This window comes from Amphiprion ocellaris, chromosome 9, assembly GCF_022539595.1.
Source record: "Amphiprion ocellaris isolate individual 3 ecotype Okinawa chromosome 9, ASM2253959v1, whole genome shotgun sequence".
NCBI lineage: Eukaryota > Metazoa > Chordata > Actinopteri > Pomacentridae > Amphiprion > Amphiprion ocellaris.
The window spans coordinates 26057418-26074055 of NC_072774.1; the positions used below are offsets into that span (position 1 = coordinate 26057418).

The window sequence follows — 16638 nt, forward strand, 5'->3', positions numbered from 1 at the left end:
CTCACAGGAAGTTAGCACGAGCAAAATCACTCCTCACATGAGGCCTCTGTTTGCTGTGATTTTCAAAGGTAAAGTAATACTTTTGACATATTATGGTGCCTAAGGAGTTGCTGAACACAAATGTGTCATTTGAAATGTAAAAAAAAAAAAAAAGATTTAAAAGGGTAAAATAATTTTTCTCAACCGTTTGGTAGAGGTCAATATTTTAAAAATTGCTGGGTCTCTTCATAAAAAAACATTGATTGTTGTTATTAGTGCCCCAAAGAGTTAAGAAATATAAAGAAATTATTTTTTCATTGCCTTTTTCTTGGTGAGGATGTTAAAGGGTTAACTTAACATCTGTAAGCAAAACAACGTATCAACAAAGTTTTCTGTTAGAATTTGTGTTCTTCTAAGTTGAACTCCAAGATTTTAAATACTTTCATTAAATGCAAATGAATATCTACTCCAAATATCTCAGTAATAATCATTATCAGCCTTAAAAACCCACAAAACACCCCTCTATACTGGACCACACTTAGTACAGTCTGGTTCCCCCTTCTATAAATATGCTTGGAATCTTCCACTTCCTGTTTGTCAAAGTGGCCTTCTACCTGGACAGGTTTTGTTGGAGCTCATGCAACAAACATTTTGGGTAACTGCACTTTAATATGGATGGATGACACTGAATTAGAGTCTGTTTTAATGAGACTGAGTTAAGATGTGTAGCTCTGTCATTAAATAGGAAATTATTTCTCAGAATTCACAGAGAAAAGTCTGAAATGTTTGCTAGGTTAGCGTCCCACATGTTCTTTGGCTCAGCTAAAGCTAACTCTCTCCAACTTCTGGATCTCTTGAGTTGCTTGTTGTTAAAATATCTTGCTGTAGGTGCTGAAGCTCAGAAAGTCTGAGATGTTTGTTCAAAATAAGCTCATTCTCAAGTCTTATCTGAACTGTCCTCTTTTGTTTGAACTTTCCCTAAACTTAGGAGTTAATGACAGAGCAGCAAATCCAGACTCAGTCTCATTTATGTAAGATTAAACTTCAGTGTCATTCATTGATGTTAAAGTGCAGTTTTTCAAATGTCTGTTGCACATGCTCCCGACCAAACCAGTCCAGATGGAAGACGATGTGAAGAGAAAGCTCCAGAGAATGAATATCACACATTTACGTTGGAAATAATTTCAATTTCAATTCAATTTTATTTATATAGCGCCAATTACAGTCAAATTGTCTCGAGACGCTTTACAGAACCCATATGCCTGAAATAAATGTCCTTTAATTAGACATTGTCATGCAAAAGTTGGATTTCCCTTTAATGATGTTCAAATCTTTGTTGAGTGTTTTGTTGATGTTGGTTTCTAAATGTTTTCTGACACTCGGCCCCAAAGATTAAAACCTTCTACGGCTCACAAGCTGCAACAATTCACACATTATCAACTATCTTTCTGACTAAACTAAGATAAAAAGTGAAAAACTGCCTGATTCCTGCATCATGAATGTAAATCTTTTTGGTTTTTATGACAGTAAACTGAATATATTTGGGTTTGACATTTTATAAACCAAAACAAGAAATGAATTAGGAGAAAACAATCAACAGATTAATGGACAAAGAAAATGTGTTTTCCAACATATATGGCTGAATTACTCCAACATTACAAGATACATACAATTTTAATTCAATTTTATTTATATAAGCCAATTACAGGTCAAATTGTCTCAAGACGCTTTATTTTTATATTTTTTGTCATATTTAAAATATGACAAAGTAAGAAATTTAAACTCTTGACTAATCCAATTTATTATTTGGTTTTTAAGAGACTAATACAATTAAAATAACTTTCTCCACTAAAACTAATAACATGAGGTCAAATAGAAGGAACAGTTTTAAATACTGCAGTCCCACGACACAAGAATAAAGTTTGTCAACAAAAACTAAATCTGCTGGTGGATTCCATTAAAGTCCTAATAAATGATAATAAAGTGTGATACTAAAGGTTTGTGGTGCTAAAAATGTCAAAGTAAAGATATCAAGTTGAACATCTGGATGGAGGTTGATAAAAGTTGACCTCCCTTCATTTCTCTGGAGCGACTCCATGGATTTTATGGATGGTGGTTAAAGACCTGCTCTTCTAGTCGTCTTCCTTCTAGTCGCTGTAAAAAGTCAGTCCATCCTGGCCGACTTCAACACCTCTTCATGACAACTTGTTCTGCCTCCGACCTGGTGGAAACTCCAGAAACTCGGGAAAACCCGTGGAGACTCGAAGAACTCGTCGGGGGGGGGGGGGGTGGGGGGGGGGGGGGGGGGGGGGTGTCGGGGGGGGAGGCCGCCACCCACCTCCCCGCCTACTCTCCGCCCTGACTCCACCCAGACTCCGCCTTGGCTCCACCCATGTGGTCACTTCAGGAACTACGATGCCAAAGGGACGACGAATTTATTTCTTTTTATCTGATCTGTAGCTCAGTGAGTTAAGGATTTGCCTATGGAGCTGCAGGTCGCTGGTTCAAGACCAGACACTTCTTAAATTTTCTCAAAATCCTGACAAAGACAAAGAAAGAAAACTGCCAGTGGCGGGTCTTGAACCTGCGACCTTCCGCTTGGTAGTCCTCTTCTTATCCCCTGAGCTACTCGCTCAGATACTAATTCTTCTTTTTTTTGCGCATTTATCATCTATTTTTTGTCGTTTTCGAGTTTTTTTTTAACTCGAGTCTCGACTCGACCGTTTTTCTCAGGAGGTTGGACTTCAGCCTTTGTGCTGGAGGGTGGAACCCTCAGTTCCAAGACTTTCCAAAGCCTCCACACCTCCCGAGTCCTCAGGACCTGAGCTTTCACACAGTCTGAGGGCTGAAATTTTCTAAGTCCCACAGTAGTTCTCTGTTAGTTTGAACCTTCAGACAGTCCAGGACTGAATCTTCTAAGTTCCTGAGTAGTTTCTCTGTTAGTTTGAACCTTCAGACAGTCTGAGGACTGAAATCTTAAAAGTTCTTGAGTAGTTCTCTGTTAGTTTGAACCTTCAGACAGTCTGAGGACTGAAATTTTAAAAGTTTCTCAGTACTTCTCTGTTAGTTTGAACTTTCTGGTTAACAGAAGCCTTAAAACTTGTGACCATGAGTCTTGATTTCACATTTAGACCATCCATCTGAGTTCTTCTCAGACCTTCACCTGTGGGTTTTTTAGAAATCCTCAACAAACTTTGATTCTCTTCACTGAACAGTAAAGTTTGTGGAGATCAGAAGGTAACATTAGTTTGATCAATGCCTTCAACTACTAGTAGACTTTATCTGGAAAGCAGTTTTCTGAAATGAGTTCTTAGTAAATCTGTCCACAATCAAACCAAGAACATAGAAAGAGGAAATGTTTGAAGTTTTCATTTCAGACTAGAAAACGCTTTAAGACTTTCTGTTTTTGCTCTTTTTGATCGTTTTGTCTCTTCTGTTTAATTTGATCTTCTAAAGTCTAACTGGTGTCTTTTCAAATGTTTTGTCTTTAGTTTGATTCTTCTTAAATGTTTAGTTTTGCTCTTTTCTCACCTTTTATTCTTTTCTAATGTCTGATTTGATTTCAAAATGTTTTGTCTTTTTAATGTTTGTTTTTTCAAATGTTTTATCGGCTTGTTTGAATTTTTTTTCTTTCCCAATATTTAATTTTTCGATTAAATCTTTAAGGTTTTTCTTTTTAAATGTTTTACCACCTTTTAATGTTTAATTTTCTTTTTAAATGCTTCATTGTATTTTCTGTTTAATTCCTATTTGAAGTTTTATTGTCTTTAAGATGTAATTTTCTAATTAAACATTTAATTTTTTAATTAAATGTTTTGTCTTTTTAAAGGTTTAATAATCTAATTAAATGTTTTGTATTTTTTTAAATGTTTAATATTCTTCTTGTTTAATTGTATTTTTTAAATGTTTAATTATCGAAAATATTTTATCTGTAATTTTTAATATTTGTATTTTAAAAATTTTGTTTAATTTCATAATTACATGTATTGTATCTTGTTTAATTATCTAATTCAATATTTTGTCTGTTTAATATAATTTAATTGTATTTAATGTTTAACTATATTAAACAGACAAAATATTGAATTAGATAATTAAACAAGATACAATACATGTAATTCATATTAAATTTTTAAAATACAAATATTAAAAATTACAGATAAAATATTTTCGATAATTAAACATTTAAAAAATACTTTTAAATAATAAAACTTTTTAAAAGTTTTATTGTATTATTTTTTTCCTTTGATTTAATTGCTTTTTGTTATGTAGTTTATTTCTTTAATCTTCTTTTTCTGTCAAGATTTTAACCCCAACCTTAAAAATGAAATAAACCCTTAAATCACAATGAAAATACTTCTGTTGTCACAATCATGAGTTAGTCAATTATTCAGTTTATCAATTCAACTTTATTTGTTTAGCACCTTTTACACAGATGACAAAACTAAACAAGCAAAGAGGAAAAAAAACTATGCTAAGACTATGATTAAAACTCAAAAACATTTAAAAAAAAAAAAAAAAAAAAAAAAGATTTAACATCATAATAAATATGCTGTGTCCAGGGGATGGAGGGAGTTTATTGAAGTCTTCTTGGGCTCACATGGCAAATCATTTAAAATATAAACTTGAGATTCAGTCTAAGGAAACTGCAGAGCAACAGAAGAACCAACAATAGCTCCTGTTTTCTCCTTTAATGAGTCGACTCTTCTTGTGCTTCAGACCAAAGAACTACAGACTCTTCACAAACCTGCTCAAACTCTTGGTACATGGACCTCACCACACGGGTCAAGAAGGTTTCCGTCTCATTTCTACTCTGAAGCTCACCTTCTCCTGCTCAACTGCTGGACAAATGTTTCTGCTGCTCTAAAGTCTGGTCTCCAGAACTTCCTACAAACTCTCAAAGTCTCTTCTGCTGCAGGTTGCTTTGTAGAACTGTTGCAGAAAACCTCACTAAACCACATGGAGGGGCCTCAAGATAGTCGTACAAATGAAACTGTACAAAAACCAAACTAGCACAACCCAAACGCTAAAGTCTCCTGCAGCCTACCAGAGAACCTCTGAGAACAGAGAATCAGGAAAGAACTCTTACCTTCTGGACAACCAACGTTGGTTCTCAAACAAGAATACAGAATGTGTCTGACCAAAAACCTCTAAAGACTCACTACAGCCAAGATAAAGACACAACTCAGCTGCCCCAAATCCACTAATCACTGCACACATTAGCACCATGTGCTACTGCGGCTAAAGAACCACATTTACCAAGACAACTATCCAGTACAAAGCCCTAAAAACACACCAAGAAACACATTAAAGTCTATTTTACTGCTGGAAGCTGTAAGCCAAACGCCTAAAGAACAACTAAAGCACTGGAGCCAAACCTGCTTCAGTGGTGAAGAGAACGCAGAGGAAATGTTTGACCTGTAGCTAAATAAAGCAGGAAGACACTGAGCTGCTTCAGGTGTTCCTGATGACACCACAGCAGCCACCTGGACAGCCAATAGGAACACAGCTTACTGGAAGTCCAGAGGGGCTGAATTAGTCAAGGAAATTTAGTTCAAAGTTGAAGCAAAAAGTTAACAAAGAAAGTTGGAAAACACTTTCTGATACCTGAAATCTCTGAGTTTTCACACAAAGAACGCCTGAACATGTCAACTGGTTCATAGTAGAACCATCATTGTAAAATGTCATAGTATGCGTGTGTTGACTCAAAAAACATTAAGACCTGGCTGTCTAGGGTCACTGAGGAGCAACACAAAAACAGGACAAATGCTGGTTTCCAGGGGGTGAGGAGCGGCTATTTACTTTGAAAGAGTAAGTTTACAACAACACATGTGAGCAGAAAAATCACAAAGTCTGTCTTTAGTTCAGCTGAAAATATTAGTTTTTGTCTTTTTTATTGACCAAACTTTTCAGGAAGTAGATGAAGAATAATTAAAGCTCTCATGTAGAAGTCCAACTTATTTTGGATCCTTGTAGAGAGTTTAATCTTAGAGTTTGTAAAGCTGTTGAGTTTTTAGAGTCACATGGATTGTTTTGACATTTAATAACCGAGTCCTGAAATAAAATTACAGTTGTGGATTTCTGTAATTTAGTCTGGACTAAACAAATAACAGCAGCATAAATCTTCAAATGTCATTATGAGGAGTCTGGATTGAGGTTTCTCACTTGATCATGATCAAAACATGAAATTTAGGTTGGTTTAAAGGAATATTCCACCTTAAATCTTTGAATGTTGACCTAAAAGGTTGGTTTCAGGAAGTATTCCCCCTACAAGGTCCTCAAACATCCACCTTAAAGGAACATTCCACCAAAAATCCTTGGACATGCACCTAAAATGTTGGTTTAACCGAGTATTCCATCCAAAATCCTCAGAGACCTGAGGGGCTGGTTAAAAGGAATATTCCACCTAAAACCTCAAATATAGACCTGAAAGGGTGGTTTAGAAAAAAAATCCTTCAGTGTAGACCAAAAAAGTTAGTATGGAGGAATATACCACCTGAAATGTAGACCTGAGAAGTTGGTTCGGAAGAATATACCATCCTAAACATCCTTAAATGTAGACTAAAAGACGGTTTGGAAGAAAATTCCATCTAAAATCCTCCAATGTAGACCTAAAAGGTGAGTTTAATGGTATATTCCACCTAAAATTCAGTACTGTAGACCTTGGAGGTTGGTCTGATGGTATATTCCACCCAACATCCTTGAACATAAACTTAAAAAGTTCGTTCAAAGGAATATTTCACCTAAAATCTTTCAATGTAGACCAAATAATCTTGGTGTAAAGGAGTATTCCACCTTAAATGTAGACCTAAAGGATGGTTTGGAGTAATATTCCACTCTAAAATCTTCCAATGTAGACCTAAACGGTTTATCTGATGGTATATTCTACACAACATCCTGGAACATTTACCTAAGAGGTTGGTTTAATGGTATATTCCCAGAAGAACCCTTAAACATCGGGCTGACCGGTAATGGTATATTCCACCCAAAATACTCGTACATATACCAAGAAGTCAGTGTAAAGGAAATATAGACCAAAAAGGATTGTTTAAAGGAATATTTAAATGATTATTTTCATTATTTAATAATCTGTTATCAGTCAGAACCCTGGCAAACTTATTTTATCAGTTTTTTAGTGGAAGTCACAAATAAAGGAGCTCTTGGTTTTTCCTGGCGTTAGTGAGTCCAAAGCTGCTGTTTCAACACAGAACGTTCACATGGATCCACAAACCTCTCAGCACTCAAACACCCACAGACAGGAGGCCGGCTGAGCCGAGACTCAGCGGTGTCCTCAGACCCACGAGTCGGGGAGTCGGTGAACTTGTTGGTCCGGTTTGAAGGCCTCCGTGTGGTCCAGTAGAAGTTCACGTAGTCGGTGTTGGCTTTGAACCGCAGCGACTGGCCACCATCAGGTGGACCTTCTCGTCCTCGTAGGGCTCCTCCTGTAGCCTTGAGGGGACCACAGGAACATTCAGTAGCTGTTGGAGTTCTTCCTGTCAGGCTCGTGGTAGAACGGCTCTGAAGAATCTTGTACTCGTCTTATCTGGAACAATCTAACAGCCTAAACTGTTAAGAGCGGTGTAAAGAAGCAAACACAGGCATAGATTAGGACTCAAACTAGATTTATTTTAGAAAACAAATCAGCTTAGAGGCATTTGTTCACACATGTGGCTGAACAGGAGGCCGTCCAATCAGATTCGACGTCTTCACTCTGTAGGTTGGTTGTTCGGTGAGACTCTTGGACCTCCATCAGCTGATGTGGATGTTTGATGGTCTTCCTCTCTAGTGCCAGATGATTCATCCATGAATTCAGCAGCTACAGACTGAAATGAACCTCATGCTGCCGTTATTGAATTCCTGTTCCAGATCAAATGTTCAGAGCTCACCTTGAATGCATGCCGTCTGCTGTCTGATAGTTTTTCTCATTGTAGTCTTCAATAAAGTCTTTTTCCTCATGTCAGGATGTGGTGAGACTCTTTCTCAGTCTCTGCAGACGTCCCTCATTGTGTATCTCCAGAGAAGAAACAGAAAAACTGGTCACTGCTTCAGCATCACAAATGCTCTCCAGCATTAAGAGTGTTTTAGGAATTAATTCATTGTGTTGTGAACTCTGAAGGAGCAGAAACTTTACAGCTGCCAAAGACATTCAATTCAATTTTCAATTCAATTTTATTTATATAGCGCCAATTACAGTCAAATTGTCTCGAGACGCTTTACAGAACCCATATGCCTGACCCCCAGAGCAAGCCAAAAGGCGACAGTGGCAAGGAAAACACCCTTTTAACAGGGAAAAAAACCTCGAGCAGAACCCGGCTCTAATGTGGGGGGACCCATCTGCCTGCTGGCCGGGCGGGTTGAGAGGGACAGAAGAAGTAGAGAGGTAGAGATAGAGGGGTAGAGGTAGAGATAGAGGGATACAGATAGAGGGGTAGAGATAGAGAGGTGGGGGGGTGGGACACAAGGACCATAAAACACAGCCACACATCTGAAGCATCCAGCATCCAGCTCTGGGACCAGGGACACTCGGAGAAAGGACACAGAAAGAAACAGAGTGAATGTAATGCAATAATGGTATATGTAGTAAATACATAGGTAGTTAGAGAAGGGCTCAGTGCATCCAGAGAGGTTCCCCAGCAGCCTAGGCCTATAGCAGCATAACTAGGGGCAAACTAAAGGGACGTCAAGAGGGGAAGTCAGTTGTGCAAATGAAAACACCAGCTCACCCCGTCAGGGTCCCCCAGTCAGCCCTAACTATAAGCTTTGTCGAAAAGGAAGGTTTTAAGCCTGGTCTTAAAAGTAGTAGTAGACATGAGCTCCAATTCTGGATGTTTTAGGAAATGAAGTTCATCAAATGAACACTTGATTATTGCTGATAACGCTTATTAAATTACTGAAGAAATCCAACATAAAAACCTGTAAACTCTCAGGCAGCTTTTGTTAAAGTTTGTCTATAATTCTATCATCATGTTCTGGAACCAGGACTCTGCAGAAGTTCCTTCAAACAGATACTTGTGTGTTTCTATTTAAGGCCTCAGGTTTGAACGTACAGCAGAGGATTAGAAAGGAGTGATTTTAATATTTAAATCAGTCCAGTAAATGTTTGGCGTGAAAATTATTAAAATTTTGATTTAAATAGATTTGTGTCAAATAATATTGTAGTCTCACTTAAATATATCCAAATGAGTTCAGTGTATTTACATTTTATAGAATATTTGATTTCTTAATCTCAACACTGTAGGGTCTGACCCTAAATATTATAATAATGTCAATTTAAATAATATTTTAGTGCAGAGTCATAAACTTTAATCAGCTAAACTTACATAATAAATATCACTGTACAATCTTAACCTGACCATTCAAATTATTGAGGTAAATTTACATAAATCGTGATATTCTGGAGTCTTAACTGGAATATGTCTAACATGAATCTTTTTGTATTGTGCTGATAAACAACAATAACCCGACTTTCAGATAATATTTGTTGTCTGTGATTGTGAGACTAAATTCCTCCACATTCTGGAACTGGACTGCATTTCCCAAAATGGAAACATGGAGAGAATTTAACACTCATGTATCCATGGCAATGCTAACGTTTCTGCTTCTTACCAAAGTTCACAACACAAGTAAAGATTTTAATGTAAAACTTCAGGGATGACTGCTAACCATAAGTATTCTGATCAATACATCATGATCAATATCAGGACAGATGTTACAACTCCAGCTGTTGCATTAGACTGCAGTTATTCACAGAGAAATTAAAACATCACATTCCTCATAAAAACTAGATGGGACTTTTATTAAATAAAGTGTTGGTGAATAAACAGTGTAAAAAGTGCAAAGCAGCTCCATTAAATCAGGAGATGTGAGACTTCCACAGCATGGATCACCATCTGCTGTGTTGATTCATAGCTGAATGTCAGAATGAACTGAGCTAGAAAAGCTGCTTTGAGCTGCAACATTACGGTCTGACAATCCAACACCATCACAGTTTTCATCTGGTTGTTTTGCTCCAACATGCTGTGAAGTTCAGTTTTTACCTGAATCAATACAGAGATTCTATTTTCAACCAAGACTGGAATAAAAATTAGAATGTTATGAGGTTATTAATTCAACTAAATCCTTTCAGATGGACGGATTTACTTCTAAGTTCTAATTCAAGTTTCAGTTGGAGCACATTGCATTCACAAAGAAAAACAGCGATGCCTTCATAGCAACATTTAATAAACCTAAAGCTTCCCTGTTGGCTCATTGGTAGAGTTTGTTACTGAGCTTCTGAACCTTAAATCCAGTGAGACGACCATCTTCAGTCGAGGCCAGTCAGAGAACTTCAAGACCTTCCATCGGCTGGACCAGATGTGGCATCATCTCCCTCTGAACATCTGGATGACAGGAGAAAAGACAGAAATCAAACACAGATCACAGAAATACAATTTATTCACTTACATCATTTTATAAAAGTAGCATGAACTTTATTAAAACTTGACAACATAAGTAATGAAAGTAAATGTTTTTATCTCATGTTGAAGCTAAATTTAAAGCCAATTTTAATGACAGTTTATCCTGAGAGGAGTGAGAATGGAGCTTTTCTTTCCTTTTTAGAATATTCCCTCAAAATATTCTGTTTATTATTGGCTTCATAAGCATTTTTCTTTACATATTTATTTTTAGATACCTCAGACTGATGCACTTTGATGGTTTGCAGATAATTTCATGTACAATGACAATAAAGATCTTCTATTATAACATATTTTGCTAAAACAAGAACTGCAAACCTTCTCAACCATCTCTCAGGCTGCAAAATTCTAACTGTGACCAAGAATTATCTGATGTAGTTATTATTATAATCTTTACTGAACCAGCCCTGGAATTAATAAAAATCTGTATATGGATATGATTTTCTCTGATGGGACCACTATGGAAGCCGTAGTAATTATTAACTATCCTTTGAAGGGAAAGATTAGGTCTTCTTCAGGTGGATTAAAAAAAATGCTCTCCTTTAAAAAAAAAAAAAATGGATACAATAAAGTAAATCTCTTCTGCACTGCACACATACTACACTTTTGTATAACTCTGGATGTCAGAGTAAAGGCAGACAGATCCACCGACCAGCCACAACATTCTGACCACTGACAGCTGAAGAGAACAACATCCATCATCTTGTTCTAATGTAACGTTCTGCTGGGAAACCTTGACGTTCACGTGGATGTTTGACATGTACCACCACCTAAACACTGCAGGACAAACAACCCCCTAGTCTCCATGGCAACAGCAGTCCTTGATGCCAGCTAAAACTAAAAACTAAACTAAAACTGCTCAGGAGTGGTCCGAGGAACACGACAGAGCAAAGCTGTTCACCTGGGTTCCACACTCCCCACATCCAGATCTGATTGAGCATCTGTGGGATGGTCCAGGATCAGCCTGGTCTAGGTAGGACCCACCCTGCAACCCACAGGATCCACAGAATCCACAGGACATCCCCAGAGGTTCTGATGAACCACTGGATCAGAGGAGTTTTAGCAGCATAAAGGGACCAACACAGTATTAGTCAGGTGGTCATAATGTTATACTGTTATATTGTCATGCTGATTATATGATCAGTAATATATGATCAGTTCATTCAGAAACTGTGGGGTTAAACCTAAAAACACAGACCTCAACAGCAGTTTGTTTCAAAGCAGAACACCAGCTGGTTTTCACTAAAGAAGCTTTCAGAGCAACAATTAAATGACAGTTTTGTTCTCATTAAGTTCAGAGTCAGGCAAAATAACGTATACAGACATCACGAAAAGAAAAACTTTTATAGATATTTCATTTGTAAAAGTACTTCTACACATATAGATACCTCTTTCTAAGTTTGATCAAATCACGATAACTCTCTGTCCTGTTGTATGTTTTCCCAACAGATGGCATTACCCTCATGAATGGAGCATCAACAAGTTACGTCTACAACACAACAGAAATGTCTGGAAGCCAGTAGCCACCACTTTGAGCACCTCTTGTAATTGTAGAGGGCAAAGATAACTTTTATTAATCTCGTGATGTCTGAATAAATTTGGTATTGAAATATTTATAAAAGTTTTTCTTTTCCTGATGTGTGTAAACATTATTTTGGCTGACTCTGTATAATGGGTTTCTGACAGGTCACCAGGCAACATCTTTTTATAATAATGACAAACATACCTGCATTCTACAGGAGTGATTTTCCTCATGTGCAGGTAAAGATGTGTGAGGAGCTTAGAGATGACAGGAGCAGGAGTCATCCTCACTAATTCAGCTTCCACCTAGAAACAGAAAGACCACAAACAAAAACACAGATATACTCTCAAACATTCAACCTCACAGCCTCAAAATATCTGTTTCGAAAGTGTTGTGTTTCTAAATTCTGCTGAAAGCATTGACAGACATTCTCTTACAAGGTTGTGTAAAAAGCAGCCTGTCCTCTGAGCTACTGAGAAATTTTCCTGAACAAAGTTTCTACGTGTAAATCAGCTCAGTCAGAGATAACAGGTATCGCAAATTATAAAGAACTTTCTTTGTTAACTCAGACGTTTTGCTTCAACCTCACATAAAAAGGGGAGTTGAACTCATCAGGTGACTGAAAATGAACGGCTTGTGCAGTTCTAGATCCAAAAGTAGGATGTTTCAACTCATGTTTTACTACAAATACATACAGTAATAAATAAATACAGTGGCTGGCTGTTAGTTTATTCACTATTAATGTCATTTTATATACTGGATTGAACTTGGGCAGTGGAAGAGAGAAGGAATTTAATGAAATTATGGCGATTCAGAGAGGTAATGTTGCACAATGTTAAGTGCGGTTTAATTCAAACCAGCTGAATGTTAAACTTCAGTGCAGCTCAACGGGTTTCAGTTAACCTTAAAGTAAAATAACTTTTTTAAAAGCTAAAATACACAGCAGAGAAATACAGGTTGAGAATGTCATTCTAATAATGAGGGACAGCTGCGACAGCAACTAACACAGGTGTTCAGCGGTAAGTTAGCCACCTGTGTTAATTAGCCCGCTAGCTAACTTAGCCGCTTAGCTAGCTAACGCGTCCGGACCAACTGCTCAAACACGACAAAACACAACTCTTTACAAGTCGCTGACTTAACGTACAACAAAATAACGCCACAAGTTAGAAGTATTTATCTTCTTACCGTGTTTTACGTAGTGATGTTACGCTCGAGCCAGTTTGCTCGACACAGTGCCGAGCGTTTGAAGCGGAAGTGTTCCGAGACAGTGTTTCGATCCCTGCTTCGGTATGCTCAACAATCACGTGACTACCGAGAGCGACGCCTCGTTACGTCACAGCGTGTGTTGCGGTGCTCATAGACTGTACAAGGCGGTGCTTTGGGAATAACGAAGGGGTTGGACATTTCTATCTGTCCAGGTCTTAAAAGGGGTCCAATTCACTCCTCAAACGGTGGGTTTTTGAGAGGAGATTAAGCTATTACATTTGCCATTTGGAAAGAAGTCAGAGAGTGAACACATTTAGGTAGAATTAAGTTTAGATAGATTTATTTACATTTCATACACTAAATAACACTCATAGATACATACACATAGATTCACTCATACACAACACATATTCATTCATTCATAGAAACACACTACACATATAGTAGAATAGGTTATAGATAGGTACATAGAGAGTAGTTTGAGTGGTTGAAAGAGTGTGTTGTGAGTTGTGAGAGTGCAAGGTGTCTATCTGAGCCCTACCTCTCCAGAGGAGAAGACCCGTTCACCTACTGGGCATCACGTCAAACTGTATCCAAACCTCTTCAGGATGGCCAGAAAATATCTCCACATGCCAGCAACATCTGTGCCATGTGAATGGGTCTTCTCCAAAGCTGGAGAGGTAGTCAGCCACAAAAGAAACAGACTGAAACCATGCACTCCCTGGTTTACACCCCATTTATACTGCCACAATGACAAAGTTGCAGAAGCACTACCATTCACTTCCACATCACATAATACTAGAGTCCCACACAAAGTAGCCCAAGCACTTTCCTGTCCCCCAGTACCTCTATACACACCATATGCATGTATATCTACACACACACACGCACGCACGTGCGCACACATTTAAATATATCTATATTTACATACAAAAACACATATACATGCATGCAAACAAACATATATACCGTTTTAAAACATTTATTGCAAGTACAAAGCAGTGTGAGACAAGCAGTCCTGAGGCTTTTTCAGTTTTCTCCACTTAGATGCAGTTCTGACACAGAGCCAGCAGATGTCACTCTTCTGGTTGTGTCAAATGCTTCGAAGCAGTGTGTCGTTCTTAATGCAGTTGTGTCAAAGTGGTTCATTGCTTCATGAAGCTTCGATTTCACCATCACTAGTTTTACGCCAAAAAACAAGGTCAACAGCAGCCAGAGATGCTACCAGACGTGCCGACCATAGACATACACAGCAGACTAGATACGCTAGCGCGCTGTCTTCTATATTATCTATGGTCTGACCAATCACTGCTCTCTGGCTCTGCCCTCTGAGAATCTTGTTGTCGTTTCGTTCCACAATTGCTGATGACTACTTCCGGTCTCACAAAATGAAAAAACTGACCTTTTTTCATTTCTGCCTCTTACTGATTTTACTTTCTTGTTATTCTAAATATAAAACGAAAATCAAAGCATTAAAAAAAAAAAAAACGTATATCCCTTTTTGATCATGAAAAGGAAAAACACCTTGTATTTCAATTTTATTTGTTGTATTTTAAAACAAAAATCAAATAACCACTCGTTTTTTTGTTTTTCAATACCCGTTTCAGAACGGAAAATCCAATTACCACATCCGTACACGGACCTGAAAGCCTTGGTTGAATCCATAACTGTCTCTTACAGGTTTTTACAGCCCTATATAAAATGTCACTAATTTGTGGTGTGGAACAAATTGTTGCCTGTCGGCCATCCACATGCTCCCATAGCAGCCTCCATGCTTCCATGTCCACATGTCCGTCCTAGGTCCAGAGCCAAATGTCCGTCCTAGGTCCAGAGCCAAATGTTAAACAATGATTGATGTTTCTCCAATCCTAATACTTACATGAGTGGGTGCACCTCACATGCAGGTACACAAGCTCCTCAGGTCATACCACTAAATAGTAATAAGGTATTAACTCTAGACTCTAAATTTGATAGTTAGCTAGATAAGCTAGATCAGACGAAAATCCAAATTCTGACTGAGACGAACTGGGAATGACTCGGAAAAAGCACTCAATGAGGACAACTCAAAACGAGGTGGAGCAGCCATATCAACAACCTACGTGGTTCTTAATGCAGTAACAGCAAAATTTTTTTGCACATAATGTTCATAATCTACAAAACAACTCTGTGACTGAGGTTGGAGTGTACAGGCCTCTACTTCCTCTTTGTTTTATTGATCTTTTATCTCTTTTAAAAACTCTGAGTTGATTCATTTAGGTGATTTCATTGGCCCCAGATTGTTCAAAAGAAGTACAACTAATTACCAACACTATCAGGCCAGCTTTTAAAGACCATCGTAAACCATCATTAAGTGATCTGATCTTCACTAAATCACTGTTTTAGGGTTATTTGAGTTTGGTTTTAGTAATCATTGTCCAATAATTGGTGTTAGAATCACTAAGATGCAAAAGTGATGTCCATCTATGGAGACTAAGTGGAATTTCAAGCATTTTGATGTGCAAGTCATCTTGAATGAACATTTGGCAAATGATAGTCACAATCTTGTTTTAACCCAGATGCCAAATTATCTCTGGGCCAACTTTAATAGCAAGGGTTTGAATTCAGTAGATGACAAGCACAAGCCTTTTCCAAAATGCAGACTACAGAATAGGGCATGTCCCTATTTTACAGCGGAAGTCTTGTTTGAAGAAAGAAATAAAGCCTGCACTCTTGTTAGAAGTACCAGGAATGCCAGTCACATGCTTGGTTATAGGCAACTTACAAATAAGTGCATCTCTGCCATTAGTAGAACTAAACTGCATTAGTATTAGTAGAATTTCAAATCTTATTAAGATCTAAATAATTTGTTTTTATAGCTGGCTACTCCAGTTATAGTCAGCTCCATTACTTATGTTTTTACCTTTCAGTATTAACTGATATTGTTTCTAAGGTATGGAAGGCATATGTAACCCCTTAACATACAACTTAATCACACTGTGCTTTAAGCATAAACCAATCAAGTTTTAGTGACAATCACAGCCTGATTACTGCTGCCACTCTTGTTTTAAATTATATCATTATGTGGAGCTCTTTTAATGGATCTTTAAAATGGTGAAACTACTTCTAAATGGTTTCAAAATTACATAATGGACATATAGCCTTGAGTAAGATTGTTGAATCCAAATTTGTGAAAATTACAAAAGGTGTCCCACAGGGCTAAATCCTCGGTCCTGTTCTGTTCTTTCTTTCTTCATATGGATGATATTGTTACTTCTTGATCTGGGTATAATGCACATCTTTATGCGGATGATACTGTTTTGCACTGTAATATAGATGCTGTATACTATGCTGTTACATCTCTTTGCCACTGCTTTTCTGAGTTACAAGTTGCACTCGAAACCCATAACTTAGCTCTTAGTATACGTAAAACTAAAAATCCATGTATGTATAATACCAAAATACATGATTTTGACCACAGACAAAATGTTTTAATATGATAAC

At 37.5% G+C, this 16638-nt stretch overlaps 1 long non-coding RNA gene across 1 annotated transcript; it reads right to left on the reverse strand.

Moving 5' to 3' along the window:
* Window positions 1–7287: 7287 nt before the first annotated feature.
* On the reverse strand, window positions 7288–12284 carry LOC129349630 (uncharacterized). The gene is made up of 4 exons (XR_008602693.1): window positions 12157–12284; window positions 7863–10355; window positions 7642–7799; window positions 7288–7542 (listed from the first exon to the last, which is right to left on the reverse strand). It is a non-coding gene; the product is annotated as an uncharacterized LOC129349630 (long non-coding RNA).
* Window positions 12285–16638: the final 4354 nt, after the last annotated feature.